This window comes from Lynx canadensis, chromosome B3, assembly GCF_007474595.2.
Source record: "Lynx canadensis isolate LIC74 chromosome B3, mLynCan4.pri.v2, whole genome shotgun sequence".
NCBI classification, from domain to species: domain Eukaryota; kingdom Metazoa; phylum Chordata; class Mammalia; order Carnivora; family Felidae; genus Lynx; species Lynx canadensis.
This window is the reverse complement of record NC_044308.2, coordinates 29,911,360-29,931,401: the sequence shown is the minus strand read 5'-3', so window position 1 is coordinate 29,931,401 and position 20,042 is coordinate 29,911,360. Positions and strand designations below refer to the sequence as shown.

The 20,042-nt window shown below is 36.6% G+C and overlaps 1 protein-coding gene across 4 annotated transcripts in view; it reads left to right on the top strand.

The window, feature by feature from the left end:
- PEAK1 (pseudopodium enriched atypical kinase 1) overlaps positions 1-20,042 on the top strand; it is a 311,110-nt gene that overhangs the window by 179,833 nt on the left and 111,235 nt on the right. The gene's annotated exons all lie outside the window — the stretch shown is intronic.

Genomic DNA, 20,042 nt, shown 5'->3' with positions numbered 1-20,042 from the left:
AATTTATATGAGTGTGTAAGATATTGATCCTCAAAACTTGTTAGTGAATAGATTGATGGTGAGAGGAAAGGAGTATAACAATTGTTCTATTACAAATTGTTCTATTACAAAGCTTTTAAAACATTAAATGAGTAGCTGTTGCATTGTACCTGCATACATTATAATTTTTCATGTGAAGTAATTCTATTGCTCGAATATTTAGCTGTTCCATATATATCTGGCATTTTGCATCAATGGGTGTATTTTAATTCTAATATTTTGCCCACATCTGAAAATAAAAATTGTATCCTAAAAACTTATTTTTACTGCAAGAAAATCCTGAAGTTCAGTTTAATTTGTACAGTTTCTCATACTGAAGATGTCATCTTTAATTCCCTGAGTTATGTTTGATTATGCAATTGCAACTTGTTCTCAGTAAAGCTTTGTCTTTAATTTTAGCTGCCTCCCTTTGTTTGGGAAGCCCTTACAGTTTTCCTTTAATAAATTAAATTTGCCCCTGTGTTGGAAGACTTGATGAAAAGTCAACTGAGTTTGCTGAACCACTAGAGATTCCTTTTATATTGCAACCCACTTGTATGTAGCTTTTCACATACTCCTGAGCTTTGCTGAAAGAAATGCCATGAGATTAGTAGGACCTACTAGAACTTTTTTTTTTTTTTAATTTTTTTTTTCAACGTTTATTTATTTTTGGGACAGAGAGAGACAGAGCATGAATGGGGGAGGGGCAGAGAGAGAGGGAGACACAGAATCGGAAGCAGGCTCCAGGCTCTGAGCCATCAGCCCAGAGCCCGACGCGGGGCTCGAACTCACGGACCGCGAGATCGTGACCTGGCTGAAGTCGGACGCTTAACCGACTGCGCCACCCAGGCGCCCCCCTACTAGAACTTTTAAGTTTATTTATTTATTTTGAGAGAGAGAGAGAGAGAGAGAGAGAGAGAGAGAGAGAGAACAGGGGAGGGGCAGAGAGAGAGGGAGAGAGAATCCCAAGCAGGCTCCATGCTGTTAGCACAGAGCTCGCATGTGGCTCGACCCCGAGAACTGAGATCATGATCTGAGCCCAGATCAAGAGTCAGAAGCTTAACCAACTGAACCACCCAGGCACACCTAGAAATTTTCAAACTACCAAATTTATATTAAAGGTAGGGTTAGAATGATTCTGCTCCCCCCCCCGCCCGCCCCACTGCAATCTGTTCTCTGTTAACTACAACTATTTAATAATGAAATTTGGGAGGACTTTTTTCCAAGTGCATTATGTCATTATATGTTTACTGTAATTATTAGATGCATTTGGGCAGATGCCTAAGGATTATCGTACTTTGTTGATACTTTTTTTTTGACAGCTTAAGTCAATTACCAGATATTGTATGTATGACCAACAACAGAGCTGGGCTATAGGGAATACAAACGAAGTACAAAATGAGGTTCCAGATATTAGTATTCCTTTTTGTTGTTTATATTTTGCCCCTAATTTTGCTTTTCACTTTTTAATACTAACTAGTACTGCATGTTTTAAACCAAATTATACTTCTTGCTGTTTTGTAAATATATTTGACACTACTGTTTCTGTCTTTGCTATGCTGTTTCTCTTCCACCTTTTTTTCAATTCTGAATAGTCCTTCCTAAGACTCATTTCAAATGCTATGTCCTGTGTGACATCTTCCAGATACCTCCTTCATACAATAAGTACCCTATAGTTGTACCTGTATGTTTGCCCTGGTTTGTTGTTGTTGTTGTTTTGTATGTTTGTTTGTTTGCCCTGTTTTAAGTATTAGTATATTTTGTATTATCCCCCCCACACACACTTGAATTTAGCTCCTCAGGAGCAGTGTCTTATTTTACTGATCTTTGTATATATCATGTCATACCTGGCATATAGTAGTCACAAAATAATATTTGTTGAATTAAAGATCAGAAACAGCTAAAGAAAAATAATAGATGTGACAAAAATAGGAGTCAAATACTGCTGATTATAAGGGAAGTGATAAATGTTGAGTTACTGGATAGGCTAGGACTTAAGCTGAGCCTCATTCTTAAAGACATTAAAGTAAAACCAATCAGAGTGCTGTGAGAATGATAAATTCCATTTTTAATTGGCAGGTTTCTTAAAATGGGTAAATATTGGGAGATTAGGTAGTCACTGAATTTCCCTGGTTGCAATACAGTTACACTTTCGTTCATCTTATGAATGATACAGCCTTTTCACACTGTGAATATACTGAAAACAGATTCATATCTAGTTCAGAAAACCCTCATACATATTCTTAGTGTAAGGATATCTCTGTAGGTGATAACTAGCCATATTGTGAAAGACTGTAAATCCCAATGAAGTGATCTGCCTAATATTTCCTTTTAAATGCAATTTGGGACCCTAAAGGTTGTTTTCATTCCCAGAGGCTTGTACCTGATCTCTATTCATAACTCCAGGTTTTCTAAGGGTATGCCTGGTTCAGAATGAAGGATTAGGTGCTGAAAAGCTGTTGGAATGAGAATCACGGAAGTAGCCTGATAAAAAAAAAAAAAAAAAAAAAAAAAAAGACTGAGCTTTCAGGGGCCAGCACATCCTGAGTAACAGAGAAGCCACATGTGTAGTCCCCTGTGGCAGAACCAAGGCACCTGAAGGAAAATAAAGCTGGTGTTGACTGTCAAATGAAGGACCTAAAACCGGAGTCATCTTATCCATGAGTACCCAGAGCCCTTGGTACTCTTAGGGGCCCATGAAAATATTTTAATGTCTTTTAAAATCAGAAGAAAAAAGTGTTAAGTTGAACAAAATGTTTTAACACATGGCATTAATATATTTGTCTTCATACTAAAGCAGCCACAGAACGTAAATTTTGGATTTTTTATGGAGGAAGGGCCACATAGACAAGAGTATCCAGGTTCCACAGAAGCCACAATGCAGCCCTGCCCAAAACCTACCCATTTTTCTCAAGGTTAGTGCTAGACTGTGAAGGAGCTGCAAATTTGGACAGACAGGTGATAGTTTAATCCAGTTCGTCTTCCTCTCTACATCCCAGTGTCTTCATCTGTATAATGAGTTTGTTTTCTTAAGTATGGGTTGCTTATTCATGTATTTTGAGTAATCTCCACACCCAACCTGGGGCTCAAACTCACTACCCTGAGATCAAGAGTCACATGCTCTACTGACTAAGCCAGCCAGGTGCCCCTGTACAATGAGGAGTTTGGACCAAGCAACTTGTGAGGGCTCTTGCAAACATATATAAGTAAAGTCCTACATCAGACAAGTTCCAAGCCAAAGTAGATTATCTAACATAACATTAATGTGAACTCAGGTCACGTGATAACCCACATAGATACAGAACAGGCCTAATAACCCCCCTATATTTTTTGTGTCCAGTTAGAAGTACTAGTTGAGAAATGATAAGAGCATAAAGTATGTATTATTAGCATGCAACCGGTAAAAGAGTAGAAATAGTAAAATGCCTTGTATGTTGTAAATACTCAGTAAATAATGGATAAAATAATGATGTATATTAGCTTATTTTCATGACAGTAATCTGTTAGCTTATTTTCTTGAGAGAAATCTGTACTTACCAGAAAAAAAATATTAAACTGTGGAATTTTTTTCTTATTCTCCACAGAAAAACAGCAGAAAACATTTTGGAAAGGGTTGTATCTAAAATACCTAATCTCATTTCTATAAATTGTAAAATTCTGAAAATTAAGCTCAGACCTCTTTTAAATTGTTTTCTATTTATTTCTAAGGTTTTACTCTTCTCTGTCTCATCCAAAATATGTGCTAAATTAATACATTAGAATAATATTTCTCGGGGCGCCTGGGTGGCGCAGTCGGTTGAGCGTCCGACTTCAGCCAGGTCACGATCTCGCGGTCCGTGAGTTCGAGCCCCGCGTCGGGCTCTGGGCTGATGGCTCAGAGCCTGGAGCCTGTTTCCGATTCTGTGTCTCCCTCTCTCTCTGCCCCTCCCCCGTTCATGCTCTGTCTCTCTCTGTCCCAAAAATAAATAAACGTTGGAAAAAAAGAATAATATTTCTCTTCTTCTTCTATATGTCTGTTGTCCATTTTTTAGATTATTGATGGAAAATGGTTAATCCCTAGTTGATGTTCTTTCTATAATAAATTGGGCTCTATATCACTTATACTACTCCAACCTCCTTATTTGCTTAGGGGTATCACACTGATAGAAACAGGATAATTTAATGGATGCCTACAAAATATATAATTAGAAATGTAAATTTACTGATGAATATATATTACAAATGACAATGAAATTAGTTCTAGATTGCCTTGATAGGGTTCTTTTTTTCCCTTTCTAGTAATGACTACAACTACTTTGATGTATATCAGAAGTACCTGAACTACTTTTTAAAAGTAAAGATGTTCGTGGGCCATCTGAGACCTGCTGGTGTAGTATCTATCGGGATGAAACTTATGGATCTGTATTTGAAAAAGATCCCAGGTGATCATGACAGGCACTAAAGGCTGAGAACTGCTGCACTATGTAGAAGCAGAAGTAGAAGGCAAAATGGACTTTGGCATTATTATGTAGATCTGGATCCAGAGTCCAGATCTGCCACAGTCTAGGTGTATAAACCCAGACTTAGGTCTATGACCAAGTTACTTAATCTCTCTGAACTTCAGTGTCCTTGCCTATATAATAAGAATGGTAATATTTTGTAAGTCTTAGAATTTGGGGGGCTTAAAGGAGATAATAGATGAAAAATGCTTGACATACAGTAAGTGATAGCTAGTATTAATATTCTAGTAGCACAGAGTTATCCTCAGTTTTCATCTTGACTTATGAAGAGTAAGGTTTTTCTCACAATAGCTCTTTTCTGTATCCAAAAGAATATTTATATAGAACTTCCTCCAGCTGTCTTTTAATTAGGCAAATTTACTCTGGGCTTTGAACTTTCCTCCAAGTTTGCATTTGTGCTATTCAGAAAATAGTGGCAGAGAAAATAGGTGACATCTTGGTTTTCAGTTTCCCTAGCATCCTCTGGAGTAGCTAATTATGTCTGGATCCAGCTTCAAAGTTATCCGTTGTCTTGTTTTCAGAACAGGTAATTGATATATCATGAACTTGGAACATGAACTTCAGCTGGAAAACCATAGAATAATGGGGTTTTGTCAAAGAAAGAACATATAGATGGTATCTCCATCATCATGTTTATATGGTTAATTTCTATAGATTTGTAAATGATAATGTTTCAGATTTCTTTTGAAACATCTCTGAGTCAATTTAATTGATAGTGTAATGGCATAAAACCACAAGAGAAAGAAGAGGAGAAATACAGTTTTCTTCCTGGTTATGGTCTTTTTTGTCTTTGTAACTTTACCCATTTATCCTTTTATTTTCAGTTGCTGTGAACTTGACAGAATTATAAAGTATTGATTCCCGCCTTTTTTCCTTAGTTAAGTATTGATCAAATAGAACATAGTGCCAAGCATGAGCATTTAATTTACATGAACTTTACCTAGCATTTAACAAGGCTATGGCTAGCTGCTTTCTCTCCTGAAATGTGTATTCACAATGCCTTCTCAGTGAAGGGGCTTTCTCCTTTATTTACTTTGTTAGATTCATCATATATAGAAAACAGTGAGTATATTAAATATGGTTTCAATTTAAAAACTGCAAGTGCTGAAGGTTACACAACACTGTACTTGACGTAGCTGTTCTACTTCTTTGATTGTATGATTGCCTATTAAAGGCCTGATGTATTAAACATCAGGAGTGGTCCTCCATTATGCCTAGTTATTTGATTTTTGGTAAGCCTGTGCTGAGATTGCTCCATTGCATATTTCTGGACCAGAAAATTTCAACATGGGAAATTTTTTTTTGAAATTTATTGTCAGATTGGTTTCCATACAACACCCAGTGCTCATCCCAAAAGGTGCTCTCCTCAATACCCATCACCCACCCTCCCCTCCCTCCCACCCCCCCTCAACCCTCAGTTTGTTCTCAGTTTTTGAGAGTCTCTTATGCTTTGGCTCTCTCCCACTCTAACCTCTTTTTTTTTTTCTTTCTTCCCCTGCCCCATGGGTTTCTGTTAAGTTTCTCAGGATCCACATAAGAGTGAAAACATATGGTATCTGTCTTTCTCTGTATGGCTTATTTCACTCAGCATCACACTCTCCAGTTCCATCCACGTTGCTACAAAGGGCCATATTTCATTCTTTCTCATTGCCATGTAGTACTCCATTGTGTATATAAACCACAATTTCTTTATCCATCCATCAGTTGATGGACATTTAGGCTCTTTCCATAATTTGGCTATTGTTGAAAGTGCTGCTATAAACATTGGGGTATAAGTGCCCCTATGCCTCAGCACTCCTGTATCACTTGGGTAAATGCCTAGCAGTGCTACTGCTGGGTCATAGGGTAGGTCTATTTTTAATTTTTTGAGGAACCTCCACACTGTTTTCCAGAGTGGCTACACCAATTTGCATTCCCACCAACAGTGCAAGAGGGTTCCCGTTTCTCCACATCCTCTCCAGCATCTGTAGTCTCCTGATTTGTTCATTTTGGCCACTCTGACTGGTGTGAGGTGATATCTGAGTGTGGTTTTGATTTGTATTTCCCTGATGAGGAGCAACATTGAGTCAACATGGGAAATTTTAATACCACAACAGTTTTTAGGCAAGAAAATGCAGAAACTACAGCAGATGAGGATATGAATAGACAAAAACCATTTTAACCACTATTTTTTTAAGTAAACTCCAGTGTAGAGCTGCAGTGTAAACTCCAGTGTAGCCCCAGTGTAAGGCTCAAAGTTGTGACCCGAGATCAAGAGTCGTGTGCTCTGCTGACTGTCCCCTTCAGGCACCCCTCATTTTAACCACTTTATACATTCAGACATCTTTGACTCTAGGTAGTTGGAATCTTGGTATCATAGTTTGCCTGAACAACCATTCTGGTATAACATCAGTCAGTGAAGCATAATAAGTGTCTTATGATGTATAGGCTCTGTGTGAACACAGAAGAGAAGTAGACTGTTTCAGAGAATAATGTAGGTGGGAGAATATCCAGAGGCCCATGCATGCAATTACAAGGTAACATTCACACACCAAATTCTCAATAAGGGCAATGCAGTATAATGCTTTAGAACATAAACTTTGGAACCAGATTGGGCTGAAATCCCAATTCTCCTACTAACTGTGTGACCCCAGGCAAGTTACCTCAATGTCCTTCAGTTTTCTTGTCTTCAAAATGAGGATAGTAATTGATTTGAAGTGTGGAGGATTTTGAAACCCAAGCTAAGAAAGTGGTGTTTGTTTGTTTATTTGTTTGTTTTTTATGCTAAGAAATAGGGAGTCACTGAAATTTTTTGAATAGGCAAGTTACATGGTGAAATTAATTGAGGAACGTTATTTTAGTAACTGTATATGAATGGAGTGGGAGGACCTAGAGGGAGACACCAGATGGGAGACTGCTAGAACAATCTAAATGTGAAAGGTGCCACTGTGGAAGTGGAAATAGATGGACAAGACCAGGAATCACTGTAGAGGAAAAAAAAAATCATTCAGATTTCATGATAGATTGAATGTATTCTTTTAAATACCCCTCTCCCTAGAAATGGCATAATTCAGCAAAATCATAGAAAATGCTTGTGTATCAGCTCAGGGGAAATCTCCTGTAAGTGCTGTCAGAAATTGTAAACTCTGGGGACTCCAGCTGGTAATGTGTGCATTCACTTACAGCTTCCCTTGCCCCTTTATACACTGGAGCACGACAGGAAATATTGGCTTATCCCTGTAGGAAGCATCTCTATAGGAGATGCTTAGTGAACTGAATGCCTTTGTTTAGAACTAATTGACCTTTATAAAACAGCATTTTTTTAGAGCTTACTCAAGTTAGGCAGACTTTAACCATTGGATAAGTCAAGAGACAAATCAGTCCTCTTAAGCAAGGTCAACAATCATGTTGAAGGAGAAAAGAAGCAAAGAAGGAGGACACCATCAGTAAAAACAGGACAATTAAGAAAACTTTATTATAATCTGAACATTGAATTGTATTGCTAATCCTTTCCTACATCGCGGTATTAGCTAGGTGACACCAACCTTTTTTTCATATCTTTTTTGTTATAGGATGTGAGAATGTTGGATTTATACAATTATAAAGTAAAAGAGTCTGGAATTGGAAACCAGACAGTGTCTCAGTATTTTGGTCTGAATTTCTTTTTCTTAAAGTAGAAAAAAAGATACTACCTATTTTTGAAACTTTTTGAGAATTTTGACTCAGATATTTTTTATTATTATAAGTGATAAAGAATAACCTTGACAAAAAATATGAAAAGGACTAAAACTGGTTGGAGAGAAAATTCCCTGAAAATATGTACAGAGGGATAGATTTTGACTCAGAGCCAGTCCTTATTGTTGTTCCATATAAATGCATTACAAACCTAACAAATATATGTAAAAAATAAGTTTTTAAAAATCTCTTAAATGAGACTATTGTTTTCCCTTTAAAATTAACTCATTATCATCTGGTTAGCTATTTTTAGTTGTTGTTTTTAACTATCTGGCAGAACTGTGTTCAGTGAGGAGAGGAATTGATCAGTAATTTTATGCTTTAGTTTATGTAGCAGGACAGTGGTAATAATTTTATTTTATCATCAATTACTTAATGGATTTAATTAAGTATTCTGTTTATGATCAAACACATTACCATTCTTCCTGCTAGTCTTTATGGCTTTAGATAGTGGCTAGCCGTGTAAGAGAAGAAATTTTTACAAGATCTTTTGTCTTGATGTAAGAATCCATAAATTCTTTCCTTCTTTTCCTTTTAAGTTTATTTTTGAGGGAGAGAGAGAGAGCATGCGCGTGCATGCTTGTATGTGTGTGTGTGTGTGTGTGTGTGTGTGTGTGCGCGCTTGTGTGTGCCAGAGAAGGGCAGAGAGAGAGAATCACAAGCAGGCTCCACACCGGCAGCACAAACCCAATGCAGGGCTTGAACTCACAAACTGGAAGATCATGACTTGAGCCGAAATCAAGAGTTGGACCTTCAACTGACTGAGCCACCCAGGCGTCCCAAATCCTTTAACTTTAGCAACAGTATTAGAAACCACTGCTGATACAGAAAATTGCATTTTGCGGGGTAATGTCCAGATTGCGTGCTACTGTAGTTAAATCATAAAGAAGGCCTTGAATTTGGGTGAGGACAACTCTTGCTTATAAATGCATTTCATCCCAGCAGATCCTATCTTGGCACTTTGGCCCTGCTTAAATTTTACTCTAAGGTACAACTCTGACTAGACATGTGCTGTTGCTTTTCTAGTTAGACTTGGATGTTAGCTAAGAATGAGATGGGGGAAAGGTGTTGAGATGAAGCTAAACTTCTTACCAGGTAGGATTAAAAGAATGGAATAATGACTTTAAAATTTGCTATAAAATTGCGCTTAACAAGTGAAGCAAAAGCCATTGTTCATAATGTACAGAATTAATCAAATGATGGAAATGCATATAAATATCTGTTATTTCTGGAGGCATTGTTGGCTATAAGCTAATTTCTGCCTCTTTAAACTAGTTTTGGCCATCATTTAGTCAACACTAGCTTAATTACAATTAAAATAATTGCTTCTCAAGCTTTTATGAACATACTGATCTTTCAAAAACAGATTCTGATTCAATAGGTGAAGTAGGGACTGAGATTGCATTTCTAACAAGCTCACAGATGATCCCAATGCTGCTGGTTAGTGGACCACACTTTGAGTAGGAAGAGTCTAAATAATGGTTCTTATTAGCTGTAGCTCCTGTCTCCTTACTCTTTGTTTGCCTTTTTGCCTGTAAGATTAGCTGTTTGCCCTTTATTTTGTGAGTTCACACTATTTCATAATGCTTATTTATTCAGCGACAAAATTGCATCCAGAAGATATCCCCCTTAGTAGTGGAAACTTCATGGTTGTCTCAGAGCTATAGTGGTGTGTCCCAGATGTGTCTTTCACTGCTTGTGTGTGCAAGAACATTCAATCACTGAGAACAGTGGACTAACAGAGCTTCCCACTTAACTCTGGTAAATGTGGAAGGAGCATGGGTTTTAGAGTAGGACCTGAACTATATGACCTTGGTCAGGTTACTGAATTTATTTGACTCTCAACTCATTATTCTTAAAATTAAAATACCCATATAAGGTCATTGGGATAGTGATTAGCAATAATGTATATGAGGCACTTGTATAGTATCTACAAGGTAGTAGGCATTTAGTTAAATAGTAAGCATTCTAGTCACTGAATGGAATGAAACAAACATTAAAACTATTTAATTTTTTTAAATTTTATTTATTTATTTTGAGGGAGACAGACTATGAGCAGGGGAGGGGAGAAAGAGGGAGAAAGAGGGAGAGATCTCAAGCAGGCTCCATGCTGTCAATGCAGAGCCCGTGAGAGACTCGAACTCACTGTGTGATCATGACCCGAGCCGAAATCAAGAGTTGATTGCTCAACCAACTGAGCCACTCAGGCACCCTAAAACTATTTAATTTTCTTAACATCATGTATTTTAGAAGCAGTGCAGCTAACCAGAAGGAAAAATGTGTGGATTGTTTTCTATGAAAGAATATTAAAAGTTAAATTATGTTTTTAAATTTTTTATGTTTCTGTTTGACTTCATGTTTTTTAGAGAATCATTTGATTTCTTTGATAGACTTGGAATCAAGTCACTTTCCTGAGTATCTGTTAGAATCCCTGTGATTCAGAAAAGAAATTAAATTTTAGATTCTCAACTCTATTTTGAATACGGGAATTAATTTCATTTATCCTGATTTACTTGAATTGTTGAGGTCAAGACATGCCCAAATAGTAGCATTTTCAAGGACTCTTCTGTGTCCTTTCTCTCAGTATAGAGAAGAATCATCAGGAACAACACAGCTGGTACCTTGAGGAACATGACATAAAATTGGCATTGCCTGCTAAACCTGAAAAAAGCCAACACTTGTTCAGTTACTAATGTTTTCAGGCAGAGTCTTTGATTTGGCCCCAAATGACTAGTTTAGCATAGGAGTATTTTTATTTGCTGCCAAAATCCCTCACAAAACTTAGTGCATTCTGAAACATAAACATATAGGCTATATTGTTTTTTGTTTCTTGGTTTTTTTTTTAATTCCTTTTCCTCACTCACATTAGCTGGTTTCCCAATCGTGGGCATAAAATGTTTGCCCAGTTAGGTGCTTCATAACAGAGATTCTTTGCAATAGCAGATGTGTTCCAGGATAACCTATTAGCTGTATTATATAAGCAGGAGCACTAGCTGATGGGGTATTCATCTGTAAGAAAATATTCTGTTAGTACCCCTGGGCTTAGCAATATAGATCCTCAATATCATTTGTCTCACTTCAAAGCTAATTGAAATCAGCCAGCCTATGTTTCAAAATATCTACACACATTACCAACCATCTGGCTGCTCACAAATGATGAAGACATTTAATATAAAACCTGGTTAATGCACTAGCCTCTCACCTCTAGAGAACAAATCTTGCCTAGGACACACGTAGTCTTCATTTAGTATTGGTTTGCAATAGAGGGCGGTCATTTGGGGCCCCCAGACTCATAACAGTTTAATGTATTCACTCTCAGGTAACTGACCATGTGATAGATATTCAGAATGATCTTTGTGAGCCTCATTGAGAACTGCAGTGACAGAGCAGAAGGTTTATGTGTACCATCAGGGCTAGGATATGTACAGTAGTACATTGTGTCTGGGTACAGGGCATATGTGGCTATTTGTTTTTAGTAACTAAATATAATTTTATTATGAAAGTAATGTTGAATGAAATATGCTTATAGTAGAAAATTTGTGATATACATTTCATTTAACGTTTATTTGTGTCTCAATTTTTTTAATTAGGTTTATGTGCATTGTTTTTAGCAAAACTGGGATTATTCTATATGTGCTTTTTATTCTTCTTTTTAAACTTAGTTTTATTTTACAAACATTTTTCTTTTTTAAAACTTTGTGGTTTTTTGTTTTTTTGTTTTTCTCAAGTTAGTTAGCATACAGTGTAGTCTTGGCTTCGGGGGTACAACCCAGAGATTCATCTCTTACATATGACACCCAGTACTCATCCTGAAAAGTACCCTCCTTACTGCCCATCTCCCATTTAACCATGCCCCCCCCCATCAACCCTCATTTTGTTCTCTGTGTTAAGAGCCTCTTATGGTTTGCCTCCCTCTCTGTTTTTACCTTATTTTCCTTCCCTCCCCCTGTGTTCATCTGTTAAGTTTCTCAAATTCCACATATGAGTGAAATTATATGATATCTGTCTTTTCTCTTTTTTACTTAGCACAATACCCTCCAGTTCCATCCATGTTGTTGCAGATGGCAAGATTTTGATCTTTTTCATCACTGAGTAGTATTCCATTCTATATGTATACCACATCATCTTTATCCATTCATCAATTGATGGACATTTGGGGTCTTTCTATTATTTGGCTATTGTTGATAGCACTGCTATCAACATTGGGGTGCATGTGCCCCTTCGAATCAGCATTTTGGTATCGTATGAATAAATTCATAGTAGTGGAATTGCTGGGTAGTTCTATTTTTAAGTTTTTGAGGAACCTCCACACTGTTTTCCAGTGTGGCTGCACCAGTTTGCATTGCCAAGAACAGTACAAGAGGGTTCCCCTTTCTCCATATCCTCGCCAACATCTGTTGTTGCTTTAGCTGTTAATTTTAGCCATTCTTACAGGTGTGAGCTGATACCTCATTGTGGTTTTCATTTGTATTTCCCTGATGAGTGATGAGCAACTTTTCATGTGTCTGTTAGCCATCTGGATGTGTTCTTTGGAAAAATTGTCTATTTGTGTCTTCTGCCCATTTCTTCTCTGGATTATTTGTTTTCCGGGTGTCAACTTTGGTGAGTTCTTTATAGATTTTGGATACTAACCCTTTATCTGACACATCATTTGCACATATCTTCACAGTTTTTAGTTTTGTTGATTGTTTCCTTTGCTGTGCCAAAGTTCTTTGTTTTGATGAGGTCCTGATAGTTCATTTTTGCTTTTCTTTGCCTTGCCTCCGAGACATGTCAACTAAGAAGTTGCTGCAGCTGAAGTCAAAGAGGTTGCTTCCTGTTTTCTCCTGTAGGATTTTGATGGTTTCCTGTCTCAACATTTGGGCCTTTCATCCATTTTAAATGTTTTTTGTGTTTTTTTTTTTTTTTTTTTTCTGTATGGTGTGAGAAAGTGGTCTAAGTTCATTCTTCTGTGTCTCTGTACAGTTTTCCCAGCACCGTTGGCCAAAGAGACTTTTTTCCATTGTATATTCTTTCCTGCTTTGTCAAAGATTAGTTGGCCACATATTTCTGAGTCCATTTCTGGATTCTCTATTCTATTCCATTGATCTTTGTGTCTGTTTTTGTGCCAATACCATACTGTCCTGATGATTACAGCTTTGTAATACAGGTTAAGGTCTGGGATTGTGATGCCTCCAGCTTTGGTTTTCTTTTTCAACATTACTTTGGCTATTCAGGGTCTTTTGCAGTTCCATACAAATTTTAGGATTGTTTGTTCTAGCTCTGTGAAGAATGTTGGTGTTATTTTGATAAGGATTGCATTGAATGTGTAGATTGCTTTGGGTACTATTGACATTTTAACAATATTTGTTCTTCCAGTCCATGAGCATGGAATGTTTTCCACTTCTTTGTGTCTTCAATTTCTTTCATAAGCTTTCTCTAATTTTCAGCATACAGATATTTTACCTCTTTGTTTAGGTTTATTCCTAGATATTTTGTGGGTTGTGGTGCAGTTGTAAGTGGGATCGATTCCTTGATATCTCTTTCTGTTGCTTCATTATTGGTGTATAGAAATGGAGCCAATTTCTGTACATTGATTTTATATCTTGCAACTTTGCTGAATTCTTGTATTAGCCCTAGCAATTTTTTTGGTTGAGTCTCTTTTGGGTTTTCCATGTAGAGTATCATGTCATCTGTGAAGAGTGAAAGTTTGACTTCTTTGCCAATTTGGATGCCTTTTATTTTGTTTTGATGTCTGATTGCTGAGGCTAGGATTTTCCACACTATGTTGAACAACAGCGGTGCAAGTAGACATCCCTTTTGTATTCCTGACCTTAGGGGGAAAGCTCTCAGTTTTTCCCCATTGAGGATGATATTAGCTGTGGGCCTTTCATATATGGCTTTTATGATGTTAAGGTATGTTCCTTGTATCCTGACTCTCTTGAGGGTTTGTATTAAGAAAGGATGCTGTATTTTGTCAAATGTTTTTTTTCTGCATCTATTGAGAGGATCATACGGTTCTTATCCTTTCTTCTATTAATGTGGTGTATCATGTTAATTGATTTGTGAATATTGAACCAGCCCTGCAGCCCAGGAGTGAATCCCACTTGATCATGGTGAATAATTCTTTTAATGTACTGTTGAATTCGGTTTGCTAGTATCCTGTTGAGAATTTTTGCATCCTTGTTCATTGGGGATATTGGCCCGTATCTCCATTTTAGTGAGGTCTGTGTTTGGTTTTGGAATCAAGGTAATGATGACTTCATACAATGAGTTTGGAAGCTTTCCTTCCATTTCTATTTTTTTGGAGCAGTTTGAGAAGAATAGTTATTAACTCTGCTTTATATGTCTGGTAGAGTTCCCCTGGGAAGCCATCTGGCCCAGGATTCTTATTTGTTGGAGATTTTTGATAACTGATGCAATTTCTTCACTGGTTATGGATCTGTTCAAATTTTCTCTTTCTTCCCATTTGAGTTTTGGTAGTGTGTAACTATCTAGGAATTTGTCCATTTCTTCCACATTGTCTAGTTTGTTGGCATATAATTTTTCATAGTATTCTCTAATAATTGTTTATATTTCTGTGGTTGTTGGTTGTGATTTCTCCTCTATCATTCATGATTTTATCTATGGGTCCTCTTTTTTCTTTTTGAAAAGTCTGGCTAGGAGTTTATTAATTTTGTGTATTCTTTCAAAAAACCAGCCCCTAGATTCATTGATCTGTTCTACTGTTCTTTTTGGATTTTATATCATTTATTTCTACTATAATCTTTATTATTTCCCTTCTGCTGGCTTTGGGCTTTATTTGCTGCTGTTTTCTAGCTCCTTTAGGTGTAAGGTTAGGTTGTGTCTTTGGGATCTTTCTTGCTTCTTGAGATAGGCCTGAAATGCAATGTATTTTCCTCTTAGGACTGCCTTTGCTGCCTCCCACAGGGTTTGTACTGTTGTGTTTTCATTTTCATTTGCTTCCATGTATGTTTAATTTCTTCTTTAATTTCCTGGTTAACCCATTCATTCTTCAGTGGGATGTTCTTTAATCTCCAAGTATTTGGGTACTTCCAAATTTTTTCTTGTGGTTAACTACAAGTTTCATAGAGTTGTGATCTGAAAATATTCATAGTATGATCTCAGTCTTTTTGTACTTGTTGAGGGCTGCTTTGTGACCCAGTATGTGATCTGTTTTTTAAAATGTTCCATGTGCACTCAAGAAGAATGTGTATTCTTCTACTTTAGGATAAAAAGTTCTGAATATATCTATTAAGTCCATCTGGTCTAGTGTGTTATTCAGAGCTGTTGTTTCCTTATTGGTTTTCTGCCTGAATGATCTGTCCGTTGCTGTAAATGAAGTATTAAAGTCACTACAGTTACAGTATTATTGTTAATAAGTTTGCTTATGTTTGTGATTAATTGATTTATATATTTGGGTGTTTACATTGGGGGCATAAATATTTATAATTGTTAGTTCTTCTTGATGGATAGACCCCTTAATTATGATATAATGCCCTTCTTCATATTTTGTTACAGTCTATTTTAAAATCTAGTTTGTCTGATATAAGTATGTCTACTCTGGCTTTCTTTTGCCATCCAGTAGCATGATAGATGGTTCTCCATCCCCTCATTTTCAATCTGCAGGTGTCCTCAGGTACAAAATGAGTGTCTTATAGGCAGCATATAGATGGATCTTATTTTTTTATTCATTCTGATACCCTATGTTTTTTGATCCAGGCATTTAGTCCATTTACATTCAGAGTGATTATTGAAAGATATGAATTTAGTGCCATTTTGTTATCTGTAGATTTCACACTTGTGGTGATGTCTCTGGTCCTTTGTAGTCTTTCCTGCTTCCCACTCAGAGTCCCCCTTAAGATCTCTTGCATGGCTGGTTTAGTAGTCATGAACTCCTGTAGTTTTTATTTGTCTGGGAAAGTTTTTATCTCTCCTTCTATTCTGAATGACAGCTTTGCTGGATAAAAGACTCTTGGCTGCATATATTCCCCCATTCAGCACATTGAGTATTTCCTGCCATTCCCTTCTTGCTTGCCAAGATTCAGTGGATAGGTCTGCTACTACCCTTATGTGTCTACTCTTGTAGGTTAAGGCCTGTTTGTCCTTAGCTCTTTCAGAATTCTCTCTTTATCTTTGTATTTTGTCAGTTTCACTATGATATGTCATGGTGTTGACCTGTTTTTGTTGATTTTGGAGGGAGTTCTCTGTGCCTCATAGGTTTGGATGTCTGTTTCCTTCCCCAGATTAGGGAAGTTCTCCACTGTAATTTGTTCAAATAAACCTTCTGCCTTTTTCTCTCCCTCTTCTTCTTCTGGAACTCCTATGATATGGATATTATTTTGTTTCATGGAATCACTCAGTTTTGGCGCCTGGGTGGCTTAGTTGGTTAAGTGTCCGACTTGGGCTCAGTTCGTGATCTCAAGGTTCGTGGATATGAGCCCTACATCATGCTCTGTGCTGACACTTTGGACGAAGCCTGGAGCCTGCTTCAGATTCTGTGTCTCCCCCGCTCTCTGCCCATCCCCCACTGTCGTGCGTCTCTGTCTCTCTCTCTCTCAAAAATAAATAAACATTAAAAAAATTAAAGTTTATAGGGATAGGTAAAGGATCTAAAATAGCTAAAACAATTTTTTACAGGATTTTTTTTCTTTTGACATGGTGCTTGAACTCATGACCCTGAGATCACGACCTGACCTGAGATCAAGAGTTGAACACTTAACCTGCTGACCCACGCAAGCACTGCTAATAAAATAATTTTGATAAAGAATGAAGTTGGAAGAGTTAAACTACTTGATTTCAAGATTTACTATAATGTGATAGTAATCAAGACAGTATGGTACTGACACAATGATAGACGTAGATCATTGGAACAGAATAGAGAGTCCAGAAATAGATCCATATACATAGATAAATTAATTTTTTTTAACAAAATTGCCAAGATAACTCAATGGAGAAGAGATAGTCTTTTCAAGAAATAGTGCCAAAGCAAGTGCAGATTTGTATGGGTTAAAATGAACCTTAACCTCAAACCATACTTATGGGATTTAAAATGAATCTTAATCTAAATGTAAAAGTTAAAGCTACTTAATTAACTTCTAGAGAAAACCATAGGAGAAAAGTCTGTGTAACATGGGTTAGGCAAAGGTTTCTTTAAAAGAATGTCAAAAGCAGAAACAAAAGGAAAATACTGATAAAATGTACTTTATCAGAATTAGAAACTTGGTTTTGTAAGATGCTTAAAGCAAAAAGGCAAACCAAAGACTACAAGAAAATTTTTTGCAAAATATTTATTTGATAAAGGGCTTATATCCAGAGTACATAAAGAACATTTACAACTCAAGAAGACAACTCAATTTTAAAATGGACAAATGATTGGAACAGACACTTCACAGTAGATACATGAATGGTTATTAAGTATGCGAAGAGATTCTCAGCATCACTTCTTGTCTGACAAATGTACATTTAGCCAAAAGACCAACAATGCTAAGTGTTGATGAGGTTGTAGAACAACTTAAATTCTCACATTGCTAATGAGAATGCAAAGTGGTATAACCATTTTGCATAACAATATGACAGTACCATATAAAGTTAAACGTACATTCACAATTTGACCTAGCAATTCCACTTTAAGGTATTAACCCAAGCAAAATGGAAACACACGCCCAAATATGTGTTCAAATGTTATTTGAACATTATTGATAATAGACAAAAACTGGTGAGTGAATAAACAAATTGCCTTCTATCCATTCCATGGAATCCTTCTATCAATAAAAAGGCACCAAATAGTAATATACAGGACAACTTGAATGATCTCACATACATTATGCTGAGTGAGAGAAGTCAAACATAAATACAGTTGACCCTTGAACTGCACAGGTCCACTTACGTGCAAATTTCTTTTCTGATAAGTACAGTACTGTAAATATATTTTCCTTATGGTTTTCTTAATATTTTCTTTTCTCAAGCTTATTTCTAAAAATACAGGATATAATACATATAACATACAAAATGCATGTTATATTATTGGTAAGACTTCTGGTCAACAGTAGGCTATTAGTAGTTAAGTTTCAGGAAGTCAAAAGTTATATGCAGAGTTTTGAGTACTTGGGGGTCAGCTACCCTAACCCTGGTGTCACTCAAGGGTCAACTGTAGCATGTACTATATGATACATTTCTGTGAAATTCTAGAAAAGGAATGGCTATAGTGACTGAAAGCAAGTTTTGGGGACCAGAAACTGGGGGGAAAGGATCAAGTGCAAAGGGGACAGGGAACTTTTTTGAGTGGAATTGGTCTGTATCTTCATTGTTATAGTGGTTACACAATTGTATGCAATTGAGAAAAATTATACTGTACATTTAAAATTGGTGGATTTTATTTTTGTACATAATGCCTTTGAAAAGGAAGAAAAATAAATTGTCTTCATCCTTTAAACCCAGGTTTATGCCACCTATGTATAAAAATTTCCTTTATTCTTTCTGTTGGAAGCAATATTTCAATTCTTGAACTCGTTATCTGTAAATCTTGGGATGCTGTTTTCTGTTTTGCCACTTTATTTGTATATTTCAACTCCCCTGCTAGGCTAATTTCTTTTGGGCAGGGATTATTTCTAATTTTGCTTGGATCCTCCAAAGTCTAATGTTTACGTATTTTGTTATTTCTTTCTTTCTTTCTCTCGAATATAGTGGATAGAACATCATTCCATATAATGAAGGATTCCAGTTAATTGGATTTCAGTTTTTTTCGGACTGCAAATGTACTATTTTATGGAAATAACATTCAACAGAGGGAATTGAGATCTCTCACAATTTCCTTTTAACAATAAATGGATTTCCTTCCCTCCCTCTGCTCCAGATTCCAAACTTATGTCTTCCTTTAAAAAGTTTCTCATTGCTGATAAATGAAAAGAATTATTTTTGCTAGCACTAAACTCTAGGAGATATATGAAGGAACACTGGGTATACTAAACAACTCAAATAACTCAGTCTGAGGCTTTGTAAGAGAGCTAGAAATGTTCTTTGATTAGATGTTTCTTGTTACTTTCTATAAAAAGTCAGATGCATAACATTAAACTTGAATTCATTGATGACCTTTTCATAGGACTTTTGGGATAATATTGCCCTGGTTTGTTTGATGATCTGCACACAAGTTTAGAGTTTACTGAAGAGAACAGATAACTAAAACACCCCTTGTTTGGCTTCTGCCAAGTAGCAGCAAGCAGACTTTTAGAATAAACTGGATATAGGGGCGCCTGGGTGGCGCAGTCGGTTAAGCGTCCGACTTCAGCCAGGTCACGATCTCGCGGTCCGTGAGTTCGAGCCCCGCGTCGGGCTCTGGGCTGATGGCTCGGAGCCTGGAGCCTGTTTCCGATTCTGTGTCTCCCTCTCTCTCTGCCCCTCCCCCGTTCATGCTCTGTCTCTCTCTGTCCCAAAAATAAAAAAAATAAACGTTGAAAAAAAAAATTAAAAAAAAAAAAAAAGAATAAACTGGATATAATCAATTTTTTATCAAATTCTCTCATGAATCTTGGATATGCCTGTGTTCTATATTGTTGAGTCCAGGGAAGATCCATATACTTTAGGTGACAGAATTGTATAAATGGCAAAATTGACATTTATTGAAAAATTTAGGAGCCTGATATATCTTTTTGTCCAAACTTAGGGCTATTCTACTTCCTCAAGGAAAGGACCTGAAAGCAGGCCAATTTTTTATTTTCTCAAAAGGAGATTTGAATCCAACATTCTTCAACAGGTAGTCAGCTGAGACACATAGTTCTATGTGAAATATACAAAAAATATCATTGAATTGGAACATGTCATTAAAAGTAGGAA